We start from the raw sequence: 21415 nt of genomic DNA on the forward strand, positions 1-21415 counted from the left end.
ACTTCACCTGGCCTGGGGAAGGGCTCTGGGGTCCCCTGGGTGGTGGGCAGTAGCAGAGATATTCTCTGTTGTCAGATAGGGGCCAGCAGAAGGGCCCTCTCTGCTTTTCTGGAGGCAGATCGGCTTCCATAAGAGGAGGAAGCACAAGAGGAATTGGAAGGAAATGCAAAGTAATGGCTGCAAACCATAATGTCCCGGGTGGGATTCCTTCCCGGGAGCATCTCACAGCTACTGTGCTCACGCCCTTCCAGCCTGGGCTGTACCAACCCCAACCCTCCCTCCCACCATGCACAGAGGACCCTGCAAACATGCCCATGACAGATGCTGGCCTGCTTGACCGAAGGCCGAGGGCCTGGACACCCTGGCCCCATTCTCCCTTGGACCTTTAATGAGCCTCCAGCATGTATTTTTGGAAACAGTAATGAAGGCTTTCCAGGAAACAAGGAGCACGGTGAAATATATTGCTGCTGCCACAAATTTGTGGTTAGTTTGTTTTTATTTTTAAAATAATGATGCTATTGAATTCAATTATTTCCAACTAGGAAAGTGCCTGGATCCTGATGGGGTTGGAGTTTGTGGTCTGGAGCCAGGAGCAGGCATCGAGGTGAGGTTTGGGGGAGTGAGATGTTGGGGTCCAGACTAAGGGGGGCAGGGAAATGAGGAAGGAGAGGCAGATGGGTCAGAAGCGAAATAGCCCTTCGCAGGGACTTGTTAGATGTCCTGTGCCCATTTTGCAGGTGGAGAAGCTGAGCCTGAAGGAGTTCTTGACTTGTCCCACTGAGGCCTCTGGAATGCCTGGCTCCCCTGACCCCTGCTTGATGGGGGGGTCTGGACGCCAAGCAGGGGCTGAGGATTCCTGGCTGTGGGGTCTCACGGAGGGACCCTCAGGATTAGTGTTCAGGTTGGCTCTGCTGAAGACAGCAGGTGCCTGAGGGCCAAAGACAGCACCTGTGGGCTCTGCCCTGCCAGCCCACCCAGAAATTCCATGCACGCTTTCTTATTCATGCTCTCTGATCGCTCTGGGGGCCACACCCCCAATCTCAGCCTTCTTCCCTGTGCCTTCCTAACTCTGCGTGGCTCGGGGTTAATGGCCCCTTCTCCTGCGACTATTGTCCTTCTTGACTGTGAATCCTCCTGGGGGCTAGAGGGCACTGGGGTGCCCCCGCTGGCTGGATACGCATCACCATTTCCCACAGTTGCCTGCCCCTGACTGAGGAGGGGTGAGCAAGCCAGGCTCCCCCAGCACCAGCTCTGCCCTCCACCCACTGCTGCACCCCTGGGCAGGTGCTGGGCCTTCGTCAAGCCACAGTGTCCTGCTCAGCCCCATGGAACTCTGTCTGCTATCTGGGGGTGGATGTGGGTGGTCATATTTGGCAGTGGGCGGGCACGGTGAGATCTGGGAACACTTGCGCATGTGATGCTCATCTCCTTGTGTGTACCACCGGGTTGAAGGTCTTTTGGTGACTGCATGAGTGGTCCTAAGGCCGCTGCAGCAAATGGCCACGAGCTTGGCTTCAACAGCAGAATTGTATCTGTACAGTTCTGGAGCCCAGAGTCCCAAGTCAGGTGTCAGCAGGGCCCACACCCCTTTCCCTGGAAGCTCTAGAGGAAAAGTCTTCCTCGCCTCTTCCAGCTTCTGGTGGCTCCGGGCGTTCCCGGGCTTGTGGCCGCATGACTCCGTCTCTGCCTCTGTGTTCATGCTCCCCGTGTCTCTTTTCTGTCTCTTCTGAGGACACTCATTGGATTTAGGGCCCACCCGAATGCAGGATGATCTCATCTCGAGATCCTTACCTTAACTATATCTGCAAAGACCCTTCTTCCAAATAAGGTCACCTTCCAAGGTTCTGGGTGAGCATGTTCACTGTTCAACCTCCTACAGTGATGTTCTCTTGCTCTTAGGGAGCATTCCCTACCCCTCACACAGGTCAGACACCCTCCCTGCCCTGCCCCTGCTGGCCTCTCCCCAGTCTGGCCTCACCCTGCATGTCCCCTTCTCCTCCAAGCTCTTTCCAATTCATCGCCCAGCGCATGCTGCCCATTGCTCTGCATGGCTCCCAGGGGGCCTCCGGGCATCTGCTAGAATGTTCTGCGCTAGTTCCTTGCAGATGCTGCAGCCCTGGCACAGGAGTCTTCATTGACCCCCCCCCCCCCCAGGTGGGTGCACTGATAATTGTATAGCAATTTGTTTAACATCTGCTTTCCCCAGTGGAGGGAAAGTAGATGCTCTGTGCTGTTCGCTCCTTATAACCCCCAATGCCCAAGGCCCTGGCGGGCTCTGCAGCTCCAAAACTATTTGCTGGATGCAGGAGAAAGAAGGAGGCACCAAAGGGAAGTGGGCACCCGGGAGCTTGGGCTTTGGTCTAGGTCCCCCAGACAGGGGCCACGTGACTTGATAGGGCCTGGATGGAGGTTCTGGCCAAGGGAGGGAGAGGGGCGAAGCCAAGAGGCACCGAAGTTAACATTCTTAGGACGTGATATTCATGATGCCGAGGATGAAGGAGAGCAAGCACCGTGAGGAGGCTGAGCTAGCTTTCTAATTTAGCCATGGGCATCTGCTCGTCTACATAGATGGAGAGCAAACCAAGGCAGGCTGAGGCAGGAGAGAAATTGGGCTTTGTTTCCTCTCTGCTGCCAAGGCTACCTTGTCAGGCCAGACCCTTGTCGTCTCTTCCCTCAACCTTTCTCCCTGCCCTTCCTGTCTCCCGGCCCATCTCTCTCTGATCTCTCTGATCCAGCTTCCATCCTGCAACTGGAGGATCCAATGAGAGGCAAGCCATCCCTACCTCTCCCCTCATTAAAAATCTTTCCATGGCTCCCTTTTGCCAACCAGAAAGGTCCAAACCCATCAGTCCGGCTGCAGAGGAAGCTTAATGGTGCAGCCTCAGCTGAGTGCCCGAGCCCCATTCCCACAACGTTCCCTAGTCACCCCGGGTCAAGTCGCCCTGAACTCCTTGCAGTTCCCCAAACACGTCATACTCTCACATATTTCATGCTGTTTACACATGCCATTCCCTCTCCCTGGAACGCCTTTCCCATGATTCACCTGGAAACCTTTATTTATCCCTTAAGGCTCCAGTTAAAATCATCTCCCAGGGTGGCCCTCGCTGAACTTCCTGGGGTGGGGGTGGGGAGCACGGCCATGGCCTGTTTCTACAGGTGTCTCCCCTACCTAGGCCTGGCACAAATACTCCTAAGTGTACTAGCATGTGGCCCCCTGTGTAGACAGCCTCCAGTGCTCCCCAGCAGGGTGGGGCCTGAGAAGGGGTCTCTGTGAGGCCGGGGGTTCTTCCTCGGACCCCCCAAGGCTACCCAGCCCACCGCTGCTGCCTTGTGCCTGGACTGCAGCGTCGGGAAGTGGGGAGGCCTGCCCCCGAGCCAGGCCGGCCTGCAGAGGGCTCTGGGAAGGGAGGGGGTGGGGCTCTTCCAGCCCTGACTTTCTTCTTCCACTGGCTGCGACCGGCTGAGAGCAGGGGCACCTGCTTCCCTCTGATAACAGAATGGATCAGTTTGCCGCTCATCACCCGAGCAGCCGCGATGACAGTGGGAAGAGCAGGCCCGTCAGGGGAGCCAGCAGCAAGGAAACGGACGGTACACGTTCTGAGGATTCGTTTGCACACATCCCAGCTATAGTTTTTCCCCTTGAGAGAGCAGGATGTCACAAGTCTGACAGGCGTTCAACAACTGGGGTAGGAAGGGGGAAAAAAAATAACAAGCTGCCACGGCTTCAAAAGCGACGCTTTCTTGGCAAAAAGGACGCGAGAACCACTTGACAAGGTAAAGGGTGCCGAGTTCTGAGCTGCACAGTGATGGATGCTAAAGACACAACTGGCCTTGGGAAGACCAGGCCGTGCCGATGGCGGCTCTGGAAACATGGGAGAAAGAGGACCACAGGCTGGCAGCGGGGAGCATCCTATCTTCCGGGACAGTGACCGTTTATATTCACTGCAAAGGGGTGTGTGTGTGTGTGTGTGTGTGTGTGTGTGTGTGTGTGTGTGTTCCACAGACTTTGCATGAGCTTGGCTGTTGCATCAGTCAGCTATTAACCACGATAGTGCTGCTTAACAAGCCACTGCAAAATTCAGTAGCTTAAAACAACAATTACTCGTTATCACTCACTGGTCTTTGGATCACCTGCAACTCAGCTGGGCTGGGTTAGGCTTTTGGCTCCTGGCTCTGGGCTTTAGGGCCCGGGCTGCAGTCTGGGATCCCGTATGCCCATATGTCACTCATCGCATTTGAACTGGCAGCCACCAGGGCACGTGGTCTGCTCCGACTGTCTCATTCTGGAACGTGGCTGAAGGGGCAGCAGCTCCTGGAGCACGCTCTTCTCATGATGATCCCCAGAGTGAGACAGCAGACCCCACCGTACGGGCACATTTCAGGCTATTTGCTGGACCTACAATATCCACGTGGCCAAGCCCAAAGGGAAGTATACTCTGCTCAGCATGAGGCCATTGTGGAGTGGGAACTGGACCACAAATCTCTCATTATGTGAGATTCTGAGCCATGTGAGCATCCTGAGGGTTTGCATGTACGTGGTCACGTGTCTCAGTGTGTGCGGAACTGCTCTGCGTGTGCATTTGTGTTTTGCTCAATGATCAATACACTTCCAGAGAAGTGTCATAAGATTATTTTAGTGAGATGACCAATGGGGGTCACGTGAGAGAAATGCCGAGGGTCACAGGGCTTTTGGTACTGCTGGAAATTTGGTGCAAAGTGATACGATCTGGCCTCGGTCTCCACTACCGTCATAAACTGTGAGAAGCTGCCTGGTGTATCCATCACCTTGAAGGTGTGTGATTTCTGGCCGCATCTCCAGCTCATAGGAGGAGAGGGGGCAGAGCCAAGGAGACTAACTTTCCAACCTATTCAAGTGAGCTCAGCCATCTATGATTTGGAGGCCACCGGGGAGAAGTTGGAATGAAAATTAGGCTTGAGGAGCTGCCCCCATGCCCATGGAGTTGAAAGCATCCCCGCAGGTAAAGAGAAAAGCCAGACCTCTGCTGGGGCCTGTTCGCTGGGGCGGGGGGGGGGGTGGCGCTGCGGGGGGGTGCGGTAAAGCAGGGTATTGATCGCAGAGTCTCAGGTAAAAGGCTCTAGCTGGCCGTGGGCTCGCGGCACAGAGGCGCAGCCGGCCGCTCTTGGGTCGTTCCTCATGAGCTCTCAGGCAACGGAGCCAACCTCCCGGTTAGTTACACTCGCCTTTTATTTTTCATGAGATGAATTTTTAATTTTTATGGCAGTATTGGGAACATTCCAAAGTATCTCCACATGGCGGCCTCCAAATGTGCTGTGTATTTGGTCAAACAGTCAGGGCGTCCAGAAGGGTCGATCCAGCTCCAGACGCGGAGATGGGAGTGGGTTCCTCCAGCCCTCAGAAGCGGGTTCTCCGACGAGGTGTTGCCTGAGACTCTCGGGAAGGGGCCCTGCGTGGGAGCTTGCTGAGCACGGACATAGTGTCGGGGGCTCTGCTGGGCTCTGGGGCAGGTGGGCTCTTGGCTCCTGGGGAACTGACATGCTAGTGGGCAGCCAGACCTCAAAGAAAGACGCTGATAAGCTTAGTAACTGGGCCGTGAATGGACCCCTAAGGAGCAGAGATGGCGGAAAACAGCAGAAGCCTCTTTAGACCTCGTCTGGGCTAACGGTGAGGGCTGAGGGAGCTGCCTGACTGCTTGAACCATACACCCCAGCTCCCAGGCTGTTAGCCCGGCTTTGCCCAGGATGGATGCCCGTCACAGGTTCGGTCCCTCTCCCATCTCTGAAGCTGTGCACCCTGGCCCTGGCTGTTCGAGCCCCTCCAGAGCCAGGTGGCTATGATCACCACCTGCACACCGTACCCCACTCTCTTCCCTCTCTCTTCCCTCCTGCGGGCCAAGTCCGCATCTCCCCGCAAGCCCAAGTCTCAGCACATGGAAGAGATGGAAAGCCAGCCTCAGGAGCACTGCCTTCTCTTCCTGCACATCCTCCTCCCTCCGTGCTTGCTGCCTGCATATTCCGGGCCGTCTGAACCTGTGAATTACGGTCCCTGCTCAGGGCCCACAGGCAGGAACTTGATAATGCAGGAAAGGGTCAGCTGCTGTAATGGAAGCCCAATCAGATCCCAGGAGCATAGAGGGCCTGAGCCGGAGGGCATTTCCTTACTTGCTCGGTGGCCTACCCAGCAGCATCCTTGGACCATGTGCAGGGTGCCCAGACTGGGCCAGGCAGGTGCGGGGCACCCCAGGCGCAGGCAGGCACAGCCCTCTCGCAGGAGGACCAGGCTGAGGTTGTGTCCTGGGCACCACGAGCTGTGTGCAGAGCCCAGAGGAGGTGGGAGGCGGAGCAGTGGCCCCACATCTTGCCTACGGTTGGGAGGGGTGGCGGTCAGAGGACACGAGGCTGAGGATGCAAAGTTAACCAGGTGGCTTGATGCTCATCTGAAATCCTTCTTTATCTGTCCTCCTGCCCTATTCAGATGGATGCAGAACCTCAGAGTCTGGGCCTCAGCAGGAGAGGAGGAATTTGGCCTGAGGTCCTGGCCTAATGACAGATTTTGATGATTACTTGCTGAGCTGGTTTTTCACCACCGCAGGGGAGGGAAACATTCTCCAGGCTGAGAGAGGGGAGGGGATTAGAGCTAGATACTGCTCTTTGTCTGAGATGCATCCTTCCCTGACCCAGATCCTGGGGAGAGAGCATAATGGGTTTGGAGATGGAAGAACACAGGGACCCCACCCCCACCCCTCCACCCCCTGCCCTTGCCTGCTACCATACCGAAGCACATCATCTACAATGTCCATTTACACTTGACTTTTAGGCAGAAAGAGAACTTCAGTATTCTGCAGCAATGTGGCTCAGATGCCTTCTAGGTTTGTACCATGTTTTCCAGTTGCTTACAGATGGCAACCTACCTCTCGTTTGATTGATAACCTTTTTAGCAACTTGTCTTTATGTGGTCTCGCCCATGTATTCAACTTTGTTTTTGTAGAAACAGCAATTCTCTTTTACATTCATATTTCATTAGCTCGTATCACATTTAATAAAAATGACACCATTGCAATAACAAAACTGGTGCAAGCAGGTCTGGGACCATCACATCCCACTCTGGGCAAATTCACAATTGGATGGGTGGGAGCAGAGGTGGGATAGGTACTGGAAGGCAGCCCCTCCTGCACAGCGCATTCATGTGTTGACAGCATCAGGCAATCTTGTTCACAGAGGGAGAGCAGAGAGGGGTTACTCCAGACACTTCGTTAAGTGGAAGTTCGTTAAGAGAGTTTCCACTGTGTAAGAGAATGCTTGCATCTAAGACTAGGTTCCTCCAAAGCAGACCTTGAAGACAAGGATTTGAGAGCAAGTAAAGCTCGTATTTATCTGGGAGGTGATACTAAGAAGCACGGGTTGGGTGAGGGAAGCCAGGTGAGGTTGGGAAGAAAACCGGCTCAATCAAGGCTCCCTGACAGCAGGTTTTCACATGGGCAACTGGGGCTCACGCCCGCTGCAGACTTCGGCAAGAACACACAGAATGCCTCAGAGTGCTCCCACTCAAAGGCCAGGAAGCTGGGGCCACCTACCCCCCACCTACCACCCACCCTTAGCTGGGCCTGCTCCTGGGAGGCACAGAGGACATCCTGTCTGCAGCTGGGCACCGGCTGTGGCCCCAGAAAAGCCCTGGGCAGCATCGTCTGGTCCATCAGCCTTCATGGATGCACACGACCCAAGATACTTCTGGGGCTCATGAAAATGTTTCCTCTTTTTTTTTTTTTTTTAATTAGAAGGAAAAAAATGAACTTTATGGTTGAAGAAGATGTTTTAATATATAATATTAATATGTCTATCTTGATACCAATGCAGTCATAAAATAATTTTTAATATTTTCATATGGAATGTCTAAGTCTGGTTGGACTGTCATAACATGACATCACAGACGGGGTGGCTTCAACAACAGAACTCACAGTTTTGGAGACTGAAGTCCAAGATCAAGATGCTGGCAGATTTGTTTGTAGTGAGAGCCCACTTCCTGTCTTGTACAAACCACCTTCTTGCTATGTGCTCCTATGGCCTTTCCTCAATATATGCACATGGAGACGGAGTTCTCTCTTCCTCTTATAAGGCCCCAATCCTATCAGATTGGGATTTCACCCTTATGACCACAGTGATCCGTAATGAACTCCTAAAAGCCCTTTCTCCAAATGTACTCACAGTGAAGGTTGGAGTTCCAATGTATGAACTCGGGGAAGACACAATTCAGTCCATAGCACGGAGGGGGGGCCCACAAGGGTCAGACTGAGGTCCTGGTTGGAGGTGCTTGCAGTGAGAAGCGATGGGTGCGTGGAGGCGTGGGAGGGCCAAGGGGTTATAGTGTCACACTGGCAGCCTCTAGCAGACGGTAATGATTGTAGACTCGATCTGACATGAGCAAGGAGAGTGACTATGGGGGGGCCACTCGGGTAGTGAGACAATGAAGGAGTCAGTGGTTTGGGGGTCTCTGCAGGGTCACAGAACAATGAGAGTGGAATCATGTAAGCTAGCAGGCTGAAAAGATGGAAGGTGGGGTGAATTTGTGGTTTTGGAGGCCATGGAGTTTGAGGGTGGTGGCAGGAGTCAGTGGCTGAGATTCAGATCACCGCAGGCAAGAGGGTTCAGGAATCATGGGCCAGGGTCATCCAGAATGGACACTAAACAGTGTCATGTGGGTATGAGGTAGATGGGGCAGGTTGGGGGGGGGTCGTCTCTAGTGGCAGAGGGAGTGTGACCAAGAGGGCAGATGAGCAGAACTCTTCCCAAGACGGAAGGAGACCAACCTATCCCTGACCTGAGCAACATGCAGTGAGAGAAAAAAAACCCGGCTTCTACTGCTTCTCTAAACAATTAATCCGTCCAATCCCTCATTGTCAGGGTGGAGAAAGGAGAACTTGCTGGAATTCTTCCACTAGATAGAGGCCGAGATGGAACTGGAACACAGCCCTTCAAACTGAATTACTCAAGCTAATTTTAAAAGGGAGTTTATGGGATGGACAGGTAAGCTATGCTCTTGGGTGGCAAGACAAAATATTGAATAGATGTCTATCTTCCCCCAAGCTAATGTATGGATTCAACACAATTCCAATCAAAATCCCCAAAAGATGTTTTAAAATCAATATGCTTTGAAGTCCCCTCTGAAAAATAGGAATAGGCAAGAATTTCAAAGAATGTTCTTGAAATTAAGAGCAACAAAGTGAGGGGTAGAGAGAGAGAGGAGGTGTGAGCTGAGGCTGCTGTGCCCAAGAGCATGTTATCAAGCAAAATTATTGAAACCTCAGAGCTGGCTCGGGCCCAGAGAAATAGAGTATGGAAAATGTTCGCATTGATAAAGTCCACTTTCCAAAATAAGTACTAAGGAAATAGTGTGTTTAAATCGTGTTGGATAATAGTATGGTCATTTGGAAAAAAAGATGAGTTTGGATCTGTGGCGTGCCATATACCTCATAAAGCCCAGGCAGTTTCAAGTATTAAATATGGAAAACTAAATTTTAGATAAACTAGTAGAATAGAAAATAGAGTATTTATCAGATCTATGGATGAATTGCTTGTCTCACAAGCAATAGAAACAACCACAATGACAGAGATTGGCTGAGTTCAATAGGGAAGGTCTACAAACTTCAGATTAATGACAATAACAGAAAAAAAATTTAAGGGATAAGGCACTGGGAGAATACTTAACACCAAACATGAAAGTAACATGATTTTCAAAATATGACTGATGAAGAATATAATATAATATGATATGATATAATATAATACAATATAGTATATAATAATATCCACAGAGCTCACTCAAATTTATAAAAACAGCAAGACTCCCAAGAATATCCAAGCAAAGATGACCGAAATCATTCATGGGGTAAGAACAAATTGCTAGCAACAAAAGAGATGAAACTGGGGACACCATTTGGACTTATTTAAGAATGTGTTATTTTGAACAGTTTTGGTTTAACACTGAGGCCGAGGTGATGCCCACAGCATGATGGATCCGTGGGCGCAATATGTTCAGAAAATAAAACGGGGAAATGAAACAAGAACCACAAAGACTTAGACAATGTGAGTACTTATTCCACCATCTGAAACTCTATGCAAAGAAAACCATCAAATGAACAACAACCACATGCACAAAGATGCTTATTATCATGTACATTTCATAGGAAAGCAAAACAGAGAAACAGAAATGACTGTAATGTCCAAAAATAAGTTAAGAGCTTAGTTATATTGTGGCACATCTACTCAATGGAACATATTTGGTCATTCAGACCTGTTAGAAAAGGAGAAAAAAAACCAAGCCCAAATGGGAGTCATTTGCCCCTCATGACAGCCTACCAGGACTTAATTACAGTTTCAACCTATTCCAGGAACAGAACCTTTTCAAAGTCAATCTGAAATGTCCTGATCAGCATTAGTGAGGAAATCACTAAAAAAAAAAAAAAAAAAAAAAAAGATAAAAGCCTTGCTGTTCCCTTCCCACCTAAAAGAAGATGTGCTCGCCTGACACAATCATTCATTTCTTTTGCTAATAAGGTTCTTGCCACACCCTCTTGCCTATAAAAACCTTCCATTTTGACCAACCCCTTGGAGCACCGCTCTGCTTGCTAAATGGGATGCTACTAGATTCATGGATCGCTTGATAAAGCCAATTAGATCTTCAAATTTACTCGGTTGAATTTTTTTTTTTAACAAACCTGTGTGGGAAAATGTAGGGAAATGTTAAGAAAATGTTAAGATAAAAAAACACAACCTCATGAGTGGAAAGATTGTAACACTTAAGACACATATATGTAAAATTAACATGTGGGTAGAAAAGGACCAAAATGTCAGCTAGAAAAATAAAAATGGTCACTGTGTTAGAACCATGGATTTAAAGATTATGCTGTAAATAATTTGGGGGGAAAAGTCTTGTATTAATATCTTTCCTTCCTTTCTTCCTTCCCTCCCTCCCAAGCAGAGTAGACCACGTACCGGATGGAGACACCAGAGCTTAAAACTCAGCCTTCTATGGCAGTCTGCCAGGGTTGGCCGAGTGGCGTGCGGGGCCACTGGGAGTACGTGGAGACCTTTCATTTGCCAAATGTGCACACATTCCTTAGGTACAAAACATTAGAAATACAACCCATATATTTAGAAAAATCATGCATGCTAGTTGTACTAGATACATTGCCAGATGAACCCAAAATACTATTTTGAGTATGTCTGAAAAAAATTTCACCTCCTGGTGAAAATGAGTCATGTTTGCAGCAAAGCCACAAATCTCAGTGTGGATTTCTCCACCCTGCATTAACAGGAGAGCTTGTCTTGCCTGGGCTCTTTCTAGCCATCTATTCCCTCTGTGAGTTGCCGTTGTGGGATTGAGGTCCCCATGTGTAACTGGAGCTGTGATGTCCTGCCCTGCAGACCCTCCTCCTCCAGTATCTGCTGCATTCACCTTCCTGCTGCCCACCATGCACCGCTGCTCTCAGTCATCTGCTGCCTCTGCCCACATCCCCATTGTCCACCTCAGCTGAGCTGGTGCCTTGGCTCCTCCTCCACCTTGTCACGGTCCCCTTCTCAATGCCAGCTCTTGGAGAGGCCTTCCGTCAGCAGGGCTGCTGGGTCCCGGTGCCGTGGTCCGTTCCTCTCTACTACGGATTTCTCCTCCTAGAGTGCAAGGCCCCGCTGGGTCGGGAACACTCAGGTCAGCCTCCCTCTGTGTGCATCACCTCCTTCACTTCTGCTGCTTTCTCTCAGAATGCCACTGTTGCTCCTCCTCATCAGACCCCTTTTTAGGGACCCTTCCCCCAAGTCCATCATTGAGGACCTCAGAAGAGGTGTCCCTGCGATTGTCAACCTGGTTCAAGTTCTCACTCCCAGGCTCTGGGGTCCCATGTAAGTCAACAGAGGTAGTTGAGCAATTGTTTCTGTGTTCCAGGGCCTTCTGTGAGAACTGGAGGCCTTCTCTGTCCAGGGCATGTAGGAGACTCTGGGGGCAGTGTGGCCTTTGTCTCAAAGCAGTCTGATTGAGCCCCACCAGTAAGCAAGTCAGGGAAACCACAGAGGTGTCCTGACCCCCCATGCCTATCTGCATGGGGGAGGGGGCCATACCTGTAAAGAGAAACAGAGAGAAGGAGAGACAGACAAGCAGACAGACCCTGAATGGATCCTTGGGTATAGTCAAGCCAGAAGCCAACTCTGCCCCTCGTCTTATGCAAGACACTATTTCACTGAAGGGGAGCAGAATTTGTCATACCCAAGTACGTCTCTTTGGCATAAGGATTATTTTAGGCTAATTACTTTTAAGAAACAGCAGACAGAGAAGCTCTGAGAACTGAGTAGACATTGCCCTTTTGTAGGAGACATTAGTCTCCAGGTATAAGGGAGATCTCCCTGTGTAAGGCTGTCTCCCTCTCTGTACCAGGAAGGGAGCATGACGAAATCTCTAGGAACTCTTATCCACGCGGAGGGCAAGGACTTATATCTGCCCAACAGCCTTAGCCTTGTTTACTGTGCTTTTCCTGATAACCTCCAAAACTGGCCGCCCCCTCCTGGACCTAACTTCTTCTTTTGCCTTTAGCCAGACATGGTATTTAAGGTAATGGCTTGGGCCATTTTGGGGAGTCCCTCAGTTTTCCCGGATATCTTCCACCTACACAGGAGGTATACGTGTTACTAAACTTCTGTTTGTTTTTCTCCAGTTCAACTGTTTTGCTTATTATGGGCGGGGGGGAAATCTCAGTGAAGAACCTAGAAGGGTAGAGGGAAAATGATTTTTCCACATCCACAAAGCTTATCCAAGCAGGGTTTCTGACATGCACTGGGAAGAGTCATGAGGGGTGTAGTATTCATCACTATTTCTTAACTGTTGCAATTCATCTGTTGTGCATGTTCATGGGGGGTGAGGGTGTGGCTGCCACAGGCCTGGGATGGGGGTGGGGAGGGACCAGCGAGGCACCCCAGCACAGCCCAGCCAGCGGCCACACGGGCTCAATGGTTAGCAAGCGGTGCCTGAAACCCTCTCCAGGTCAGTGTGTGGTCGCAGAAGCCAGGCTGGTCCCACAGTGTGTTCGCGAGAGACAGCAAGTGGCCTCCGGGGCACTGACCTGGTGCCGTCCGCAAGGGCTGCTGCCGAATATCTGACAGCACAAACGTGGCTGATAAACTCATCTCAAATCCTGAGAAGGACCCAGCATATCTCTTCCAGAAATGTGAACTTTAATTTATTTAAATTTAATGGAAAAGCATATGGAGGGGAACGGAAAACTAATTTAAAATAGTGCTCAAAGCAATCAATATGTTAACAGATTCCCTTCAACTTTTTGTGCTTGGCTGCAGGGAAAAAAAAAACACAACAAGCCTTTAAAATGTAAGTGGATCCTTTCCATCCTCCTCCTTCTATTTTATAAAAACACAGGTTTTGATGTCTGGTGCTGAGTCCTGGGGAGTTAAAAATCAGTCAGTCTCGTAAACATTAAAATATGCTTTTGGAAACATAAATCATCTGATGGAGTCGGAAGTGGTACTGGAGAGAACTTTAAGTCAAAAAATACTTTCTTTGGGTGTGCTGAAGCAGACAAGGAGTATGAAGTCTTTCGCATCAAGCCATTATTGTTTTCTTTGTGTACTTGAGTTTTCTCATCTACAAGGTAGGCATGACGATCCCCGCGCAATGCTCTTGTGAGAATTCAGTGGGTAAATTGGCAGGAGCCTGTTTTGCAAACTGCAAAGCTGTGTGGTTGTTCCTTTTAGAGGCATTTCTCACCACCCCGGGCCCAGCACCACGGGAGTCCTGCAGACATGCTGGAGTCACCTGAGCTGATCTGAGTGGCCACTTCCTAGCCTGTTGGGACACAAGAGCTGGTGTTGAAAATTCCACCATTAGGGAGTCATTCCTTTGTTGCAATCTCTCCTCTTAGTCTTTCCTGGGGAGGGAGCAAGGTGTGGGGGAAAGAACAGAGGCTTCTTGCAGCAAAGATTTGGTTTGAATCCTGCTTCCAGCGGGCTTCCTAGCTGCATGGACTTCTCCAGGTCGCTCCAGCATGCCCCAGTTGTGTTGTCTGAGATGTGTTAAGGGTGGTTGTAGGGAAGGAATCAGACAGAGTAAGTGCTCAGCAAGCACTTTATTCCTTCCAAAGGACAGGTTCCCCCCGGGGATTGCTGCACAGAGAAAACACTCTGCTATAGCAACTCCAGCTGAGAGTGGAGAGAATGGGCAAAGGCTATTTGGAGGTGGGGTAGGGCTCCTGGAAGGCCGCACGGAAGCAGATGAAGGGAAGAAAACTGGGCAAGTTTGGATGTCTTGGCCCCTAAACTCCCACCCCCCCATCTTTCCCTTGTGGTGCAAAGAGAAGCCTTTGTAATGGCAACAGAGCCCTTTCTCTGCTCCATGTTTCCTTATTCCTTAAAACACCTCAAGGTCAACTGTTTCCAGATTGAAATTTGGATACCACTGGCAGACACCAGCAGAATCCTGATTCTCCTGTCTTCCCTCCCCCCCAGCATTGACCTTCACAGGCCTAGATGGTGTTAAGATTCTGGGGCTTCTCTCTGCTCTGCTACCAGGTGCGAAGAGCCCTCATTTGCTTATATCTTTTAAAAAGGGAGAAAAATGTTGCAGGACCATTTTAGAATTTCATATGTAATCAAAATCTGCCTAATTGCATTTTCTCCTGGAAAAAGGAGAATTTCAGGGCTATTGAGTTACCTCCCTGCCGCATGTAAAGGTGGGTTTAATTTCCATAATATGGCCCTGCCTGGGTTTCCTGTCTGAGAGGTCACGATTGAGATACTGTCTGCACTCTTCTTCCGGGAGGGGTATCTTAGCTTGCCAGGAATTTGCCAGCTTAAACGTCATCGGGTTGACAGAAATGTATTTCACCAAGCATCCAGAGGTGGCTTCTAGAAGATTAAAAGTTTGCAGGGCTGTTCCCCCAACAGAAGGTGAGACCTGGAAAGACAAGGGGGTTCCTTTCTCCCAGGTAGATAAACACTCCTCCCAGAGGGAGAGGACCGTGGAGATCCAACAACCGGGCTCCAGGTCTGGGGATCCAGAAAAGGCATCTCAGAAAGCGTTAAAAAAAAAAAAAAAATTGTTCGCCAATTGTCAAAAAGCCAGGAGGGGCAAGAAACCTGTACACCAGGAGAGGGACAAAGAACACCTTCTGCACTAAGCAAGGAGCAGGGTCCTGTGCTCAGTCCCACCCGGTTCTGTGCAGCAGCTAGAACAGGAGCACGAGAACCAGAGCGAGAGAAGCACTGAGAACGCAGGCCCCAGCCTCCTGCACTGTCTGGGAATTCAGAATTCACGTACAAACCTGGGTGCCAGGAAATGACTGCTTTGCCATGAGACGCGTGGGACACAGTAGGGTGGGATCTAGAAAATCATCCATAAAAGGACGCAAAGAAGCATCTGAACCAGCTTATGACCAAGAGGCTCCTTGAGGCCAGACCTCCGGCGACGGGGCTGGGCATCTGTATCTCAAGGTCGCTGGGTGTTTCCAGGTGAGGGAATTCTCGGGAGACACTCTTGGCACGTTCCAAGTCTGACTTGGTGGTCACCAGGCTAGGGAGCTTGCCAGCTCCGCTCCCCCCAAGCCATGCGGCCACTCACCTTGCCGCGGAGCCTCACCCAGAAACGGGGGACATGGGGGCGCCTACCAGCGGCTGTGAGCACGACCTTAGATAAGGTGCGTTACCCGACTATGTGAGTGTGTGGTGCGTGATGGTGCCCTGAGAATCGCATCCCTTCTTCCTTGTTGTCACCAGCATCATCGGTGTTGTTGCTTTGAACTAATCCTTTGGCTGGTTTTATGAGGATCTGGTTAAAGAACCCCTTTGGGTGTTGTTAAGGAGAACTTTCTCCCTGTGATCCCCAACCGTGTCATTCGGAGCCCGCAGGTCCCCCGGGGAGTGCAGATGGTCCCAGTCCTGCAGCGCACCGCACTCCCGAAGTGGGTGTTTCTGGCCCCTTGATTCCAGACTCTCTCTTCCTCTGGAACGGGAACACTCTGGCAAGCCCCCGCTCCTGGCTCACACGTAACACAGAGCAGTGCGCTGCCGTGACATAGAACATGGGAACTATAAATGGGAGGCTGGCTCTATTTTTAGAAATGGCATTCACAAGTGTGCAGTGTTGTGAAGGGTCTGTAATTTCTCCTGGGTTGAGAAGAGTGTGGCTTGCACCAGCGCTGGGGGAACGTGCATCTAAAATGAAATTTGAGGGGGGTTAGAAAATAAGACGAAATCAGAGAGGGAGACAAACCATAAAAGACTCTTAACTCTAGGAAATAAACTGAGGGCTGCTGGAGGGGAGGTGGGGGGGGATGGGGCATTCAGGAGGGCACGTGATGTAACGAGCACTGGGTGTTATATACAACCGATGAATCACTAAGCTCTACCTCTGAAGCTAATAATACACTATGTGTTAATTAACTGAATTTAAATAAAAAGAAAAAAAGAAAATGGAATTTGAGGCGACACGGTTGTCCAACTTCTTTGGTCTGTGACTAACCTCCCCGGGCAGTGGGGGCCCAGGGTGCCTGGGTCAGAGAATTGGACTCTGCTGGCCCCCAAGGTTTAGCCTGGGGGGCCTCTGGGTTGGCAGAGCCATGGACACCACCAACATGGAGCCTCCCGGGTGTTGGGATTGAGGACCCTCCCGTGGGCAGCTTGGCAGGGGTAAAGGCACCCAGCATGCCTGGAACAGTCTTGTCCTCGGGGATGCTCAGGGAATGCCAGCTCTAAGTATGATGAGATTTTAGTTCGTTCCCATTCTGGCCCCTGCTGCCCCCCCCACCCCACCATCTGAATGTACTCCTGGTTGTCATCGTCCCTCTTACCGGTAGCACCAGAACTGATCAGGAGGCCATGCGTGGGACACCATGCCTTGGGCTGTCATCACAGCCTGCGGCCCAGGTGAGGTGGCCAGCCACACAGGGCTGGGTGGGAATGTGAGCCTTTGGCCGTCAGGGACAGAACACGTGGCCCTCCATGGCCAGACACTGTGGGCTAGAAGGTCAGCACTCCGGCCTGGGAGGGGAACCTGGGATGCGGCTGGGGGCAGTGGGGTGAGGCAGAGAGAGGGCCCCCATCAGGCAGGAGGACTTAGAGCGCACCAGGTGTTATTCAAGCTGCCAGTTCATTCCTCTTAGCCCCAATTTCCTCTTCTGTAAAATGGGTGACTCTTTCTTCTGATGTGGTATCAATGGGCCTTCCCCGAGGGGCTGCGCTTTGTGGCAGAGGGGCTCAAACCTAAGTACCCCCGACATCGGAACCTTTCCTTAAACCCTCCAGGCACCTGTGAATCAGAGCCACCGAGCAGACACGGGCACAGAAGAAATTAAATGTAGGCCTGGGTTCCCCCCACAAACAGAAATAAGAAGTGTTGACCGAATGTCTCTTGCAGCTGTCCTGGTTTTCAGACTGCTGAGTTGGACATTTGGTTTCTAACCCATGTCAAAAATCCCACAGCAGGGGCGCCTGGGTGGCTCAGATGGTTAACCGTCTGCCTTTGGCTCAGGTCATGATCCCAGGGTCCTGGGATCGAGTCCCGCATTGGGCTCCCTGCTCCTTGGGAGCCTGCTTCTCCCTCTGCTTCTCTCTCTCATGAATAAATAAATAAAATCTTTAAAAAAAAAAAAAAAATCCCACAGCAAACACACCAGGCTAGGGCCCAGGGAGTCGGGTGTCGGGGAAGTGTTCTGTTCTGGAAAGTCCAAGTTTGAGGCAAGAAAACTAGGGCAAAGGTGACAAGTCTGCAGGTGAGGCTCAGCCTGGCCAGGGCTGCTGGGACTGCACTCACCCCAAGACTATGGAGGGGAGACAGGGCCCCTCACGCTGGCTCCCTTCTAATCTGCCTGTCACTTTACCCAGGCTCCCAGAGCAGGAGTAGGGGCCAGACTGGGTTTGGGGATCCCTCTTGAAATCAAAGCTCGGGAGGAGGAAAAAAGGAGAGAGAGGGAAAGCAGCAGACGCTGAGCAGAGCCGAGTGGCCACATGCATCCGCGTGCTCTGCATTCCACAGGTGCCGTGGCTCCACGGCCACGCTTCCCGGCAGTGGCCTGGCCAGCGCCTCCAACACAGGCCCCGTGGGTGTCCCTGGCTGGAGTGGTGGCCTTGGCACAGACCCACCCTGGGAGGCCCGCCCCTCCCTCTGTGGCTCTGGGAGAAGGAGGCTGCCACTCTCAGGGTGGTGAGTGCGCATGGAAGCGTGTGTATATGTGTGAGTGTGTATGTCATTGTGCATGAGTGTGTGTGCATGTGAGTAGTGTGTGTGTATGAGCGTGTGCATGTGAATATGTGTGTATGAGTGTGTGCATGTGTGTATGAGTATGTGCATGTGAGGATGTGTGTGTATGCATGTGAGTGTGTGTGCATGTGAGTGTGTGCATGTGAGTATGAGTGTGTGTGCGTGAAGACTTCCTACAGCACGGGTCCAGCTCTCTCCATCAACACCCTTCGTGGCTCCCCTGCTGAACTGCATTCCAGCCCACCTGCCTTCTGGTCCTTCCTGGTGTCCCCACCTCTCCTTTCTTCCTCATCTCCCTCAACCTGGGCATGTGCTCTGGGTCCCACCTCCGGTTCCCGTCATGCTCCGGGGCTTGCCAGCTGTTTTACCCAGGCTCTACCCTTGGCCAATAATTCCCACTCCCTGCCTGTATGCAGCCATTGAGATGCTTTCCTATCCATCAATGCTACCTCCTCCAGGAAGCCTTCCCTGACTGGCTGAATCATTTCTCCTCTGAACCACTGCTGCACTTAGCACACTCCTCCTGCGTTGGGCACACCGAGGGCCACCTGTTCCGTACTGGGAAGGAGGTGGTGACAAGAGGGTGCCTTTGGAGTAGAATCCTGGCGCTGCCATGTTCCAGCTGGGTGACCTCAGGCAGATTACTCTGATGCCCTGAGCCTCAGGTAGAGACAGTAATTCTGCCCTCAGGCTGTGGGGAGGATTAGGGGAGAGAATGCCCACAGCACAGGGATGGGGAAGGCACTGAATGCTGGCTCCTTGCTCCTTCTGACCTTGAGGGCAGGAGCCGCGACACTCATCTCCGGACCCGGCACCTGGCCCTCTGTGGGCGCTGGTGAACACATGAACCACTGAACTTAATTCACAGTCTGGGGGGGTCTCTCTGGGTGTCAGGGGTTCGGGGCAGGGAGCTGAGCAGGGTCAGGACTGGGCTTGAGTGTGGCTTCCCCTCTGACTGGCAGGGGCCTTGAGGCCCTTCTGTGGGGTAACCGTGCTGGCCTCACAGTGACTGGGTAATGCCGGGCTGTGCCTGGCCTCACGCGAGGTGGACACTGAATGGATTCCCACCCAGGCCTCGTTTTCTGCCTTCACCCCACTTTCTTTGTGTTTCCTCTACTTTCGGCAAAGCAGTATGAGCTGTGAGGCCTTGGGAAGGACGCTCTGGGTCTTCCCAACATAAGACAAGGAGAGATGGCATTTTGGCGACGGGGGTGCCCCAGTTTGTGTTTCCACTGGCGAGACCTCAGGGTGCCTCTCAAGGTCAGTCAGACTTCCTCCACCGTTAGCAACAGAAGTTCCAACTCGCATAAGCAGAGAAGGAATGTTCTGGAAGGATACCAGATAGCTTGCAGATGGGATGGCATAGCGGGAACGCTGCCCAGGCTCCCAAGTCCGGGAAGAAAGCTCAGAGTGCCCTGGCTCAGGTCACCTGGCCACCCTTGACTGGCGGCCCCCACCGAGGCAGGGTCTCACTGGGAGGGCTGTTTCCCCCAGTCAGAGTCTGCCAGGCTCCTCACAAGGAAGGGCAGGCGAGTCACAGCGCCCGGGGCAGGATACTCACTGGCCCCGGGAAGGCAGGGCTGGGTGCTGACGTCTGGTTTCCTCAGGTCTGGGACCAGTCATGGGAGAGAAGTCCAGCGTGCGCCCACAAGGCTGGCTTGGGGGTCACAAAGAGGCAGCCGTGTCAGGAGATGGAAGCTCCCGGGCGTGGGGGGCTGAGGGCAGCTCTGGAGCCCTGGGTTCCTGAGAGGGTCTGTCCGTCCGGCTGTGAGGCCTCCTCCAGGCACCTGAGCTCACGTTTCCAGGGACAGGCCCGGGAAGCCACCTCTCCTCCCTCTGCTTCGCCCTCATCTTTTCTGGGCCGTGAGGCCTGGGCTGCCCTCTGGTCCCTCCGGCCGGGAAGCGAGCGGAGCCGTCCCCAGTCGTGTCCTCGTTTCCACAGCTGCTCACACGGGGCTGGCTTATCAACAAGAGCATTTATCTCTCAGTCGATAAGCTCTGCTTTGCCGCAGTCCCACCTGCTCCGTGTTCGGCCAGAGCACCGGCAGGACTTCAGCCCCCGATTTCCCGACCTCGTGGAGCTGTGGGGTTGCTGAAGCTATTTCCCAGGCATATTGTGGGGATTTCAGGAGAAATGTCCGCATGACTCCAATGTAACTGGACCCCCGTGAGCCCCGTGCCGGCTCGCTGGTCTGCAGAGAGCACCCCAGTGCACGTGAGACCCCAGAAGTGCTGAGAAAACGTTTACAAGGGGTTATTGGGGTTGCACATGATTACACAAGGGGAAGTTGGTCCAGTAGGACAGAGCTTTCCCAAATTCCCACTTGAGCCATTCTCTCTGCAAACCCCCCACCTGCCCTCTCCAGGCATCTGCCCATTAAGCTAAGTAATCTTTTTCTTTTTTTTAAGGAGATTTTATTTATTTTTTTGAGAGAGAGAGCGCACGAGCTTGGGGGAGCGTCAGGCAGAGGGAGAAGCAGACTCCCCGCTGAGCAGGGAGCCCAATGCAAGCTCGATCCAAGGATCCCGGGATCATGACCTGAGCAAAGGCTGACGCTTAAAAGACTGAGCCACCCAGGCGCCCCTATAATTTGTTCAGTTCTAAACATGTGCAGAAATGAAGCGGTCAGGATATTGGAAGCAGAATCTTACTGCTCCATCTTGACCCATGTTCTTTTCTTTTGTTAAGCATACAAAATACAATAATAATAATAGCAATAAATTCCTATAAATGAGGAAGGGTGACTCTAGAATATGAAAGGGTTTACCCACAAGGTGAGGCCCGCTCTCACCCTGGGTCGCCAGTGCCCCTCTGCAGAGGTAATGCCCATCAAGAGTGTCTTATGTCCCTCGAGAGACACCACCCACATACAGATGCACCCCTTCTTCTACGAATCTTTCCTTTTGCAGACCACAACCTAGAGTTTCTCTGAGTGTGAAGAGACTATTGGGGCCACACAAAACCAACTACAAGATCCCAGTTCTTGCAAAGGAGCTTATAGAAAATGCTTCTTGAGCTTACTTCTGTTTTGAAGTTTAAATACAGAATGACAGGACCATCAGACGATTGCTCAACAGGAGGGCTTTGAGAATTTGGCTTTTATAACCTTGAATTACAGCAAAAGGCAGAGGCCGCCACTCCAACTTAGGCAGAGATTCATTTCCCTGGTTTGCTCAGCTCAGAGCTGT

At 51.8% G+C, this 21415-nt stretch overlaps 1 long non-coding RNA gene across 4 annotated transcripts; it reads left to right on the forward strand.

Moving 5' to 3' along the window:
* The first annotated feature begins 687 nt into the window (after nt 1-687).
* Nucleotides 688-16702, forward strand: LOC145722119 (uncharacterized). 4 transcript variants are annotated; one of them, XR_014146150.1, is made up of 5 exons: nt 688-4979; nt 8878-9000; nt 9789-10059; nt 10955-11680; nt 13004-16702. It is a non-coding gene; the product is annotated as an uncharacterized LOC145722119 (long non-coding RNA). The 4 variants fall into 4 exon arrangements; XR_014146148.1 differs by having other exon boundaries at nt 701-4979; nt 10955-11096; nt 11401-16702; XR_014146149.1 differs by having other exon boundaries at nt 708-4979; nt 9789-9862; nt 9945-10059; nt 10955-16702.
* The last annotated feature ends 4713 nt before the right edge of the window (nt 16703-21415 follow it).

This window comes from Leptonychotes weddellii, chromosome 6 (assembly GCF_054177405.1).
Source record: "Leptonychotes weddellii isolate Sample4059 chromosome 6, ASM5417740v2, whole genome shotgun sequence".
NCBI classification, from domain to species: domain Eukaryota; kingdom Metazoa; phylum Chordata; class Mammalia; order Carnivora; family Phocidae; genus Leptonychotes; species Leptonychotes weddellii.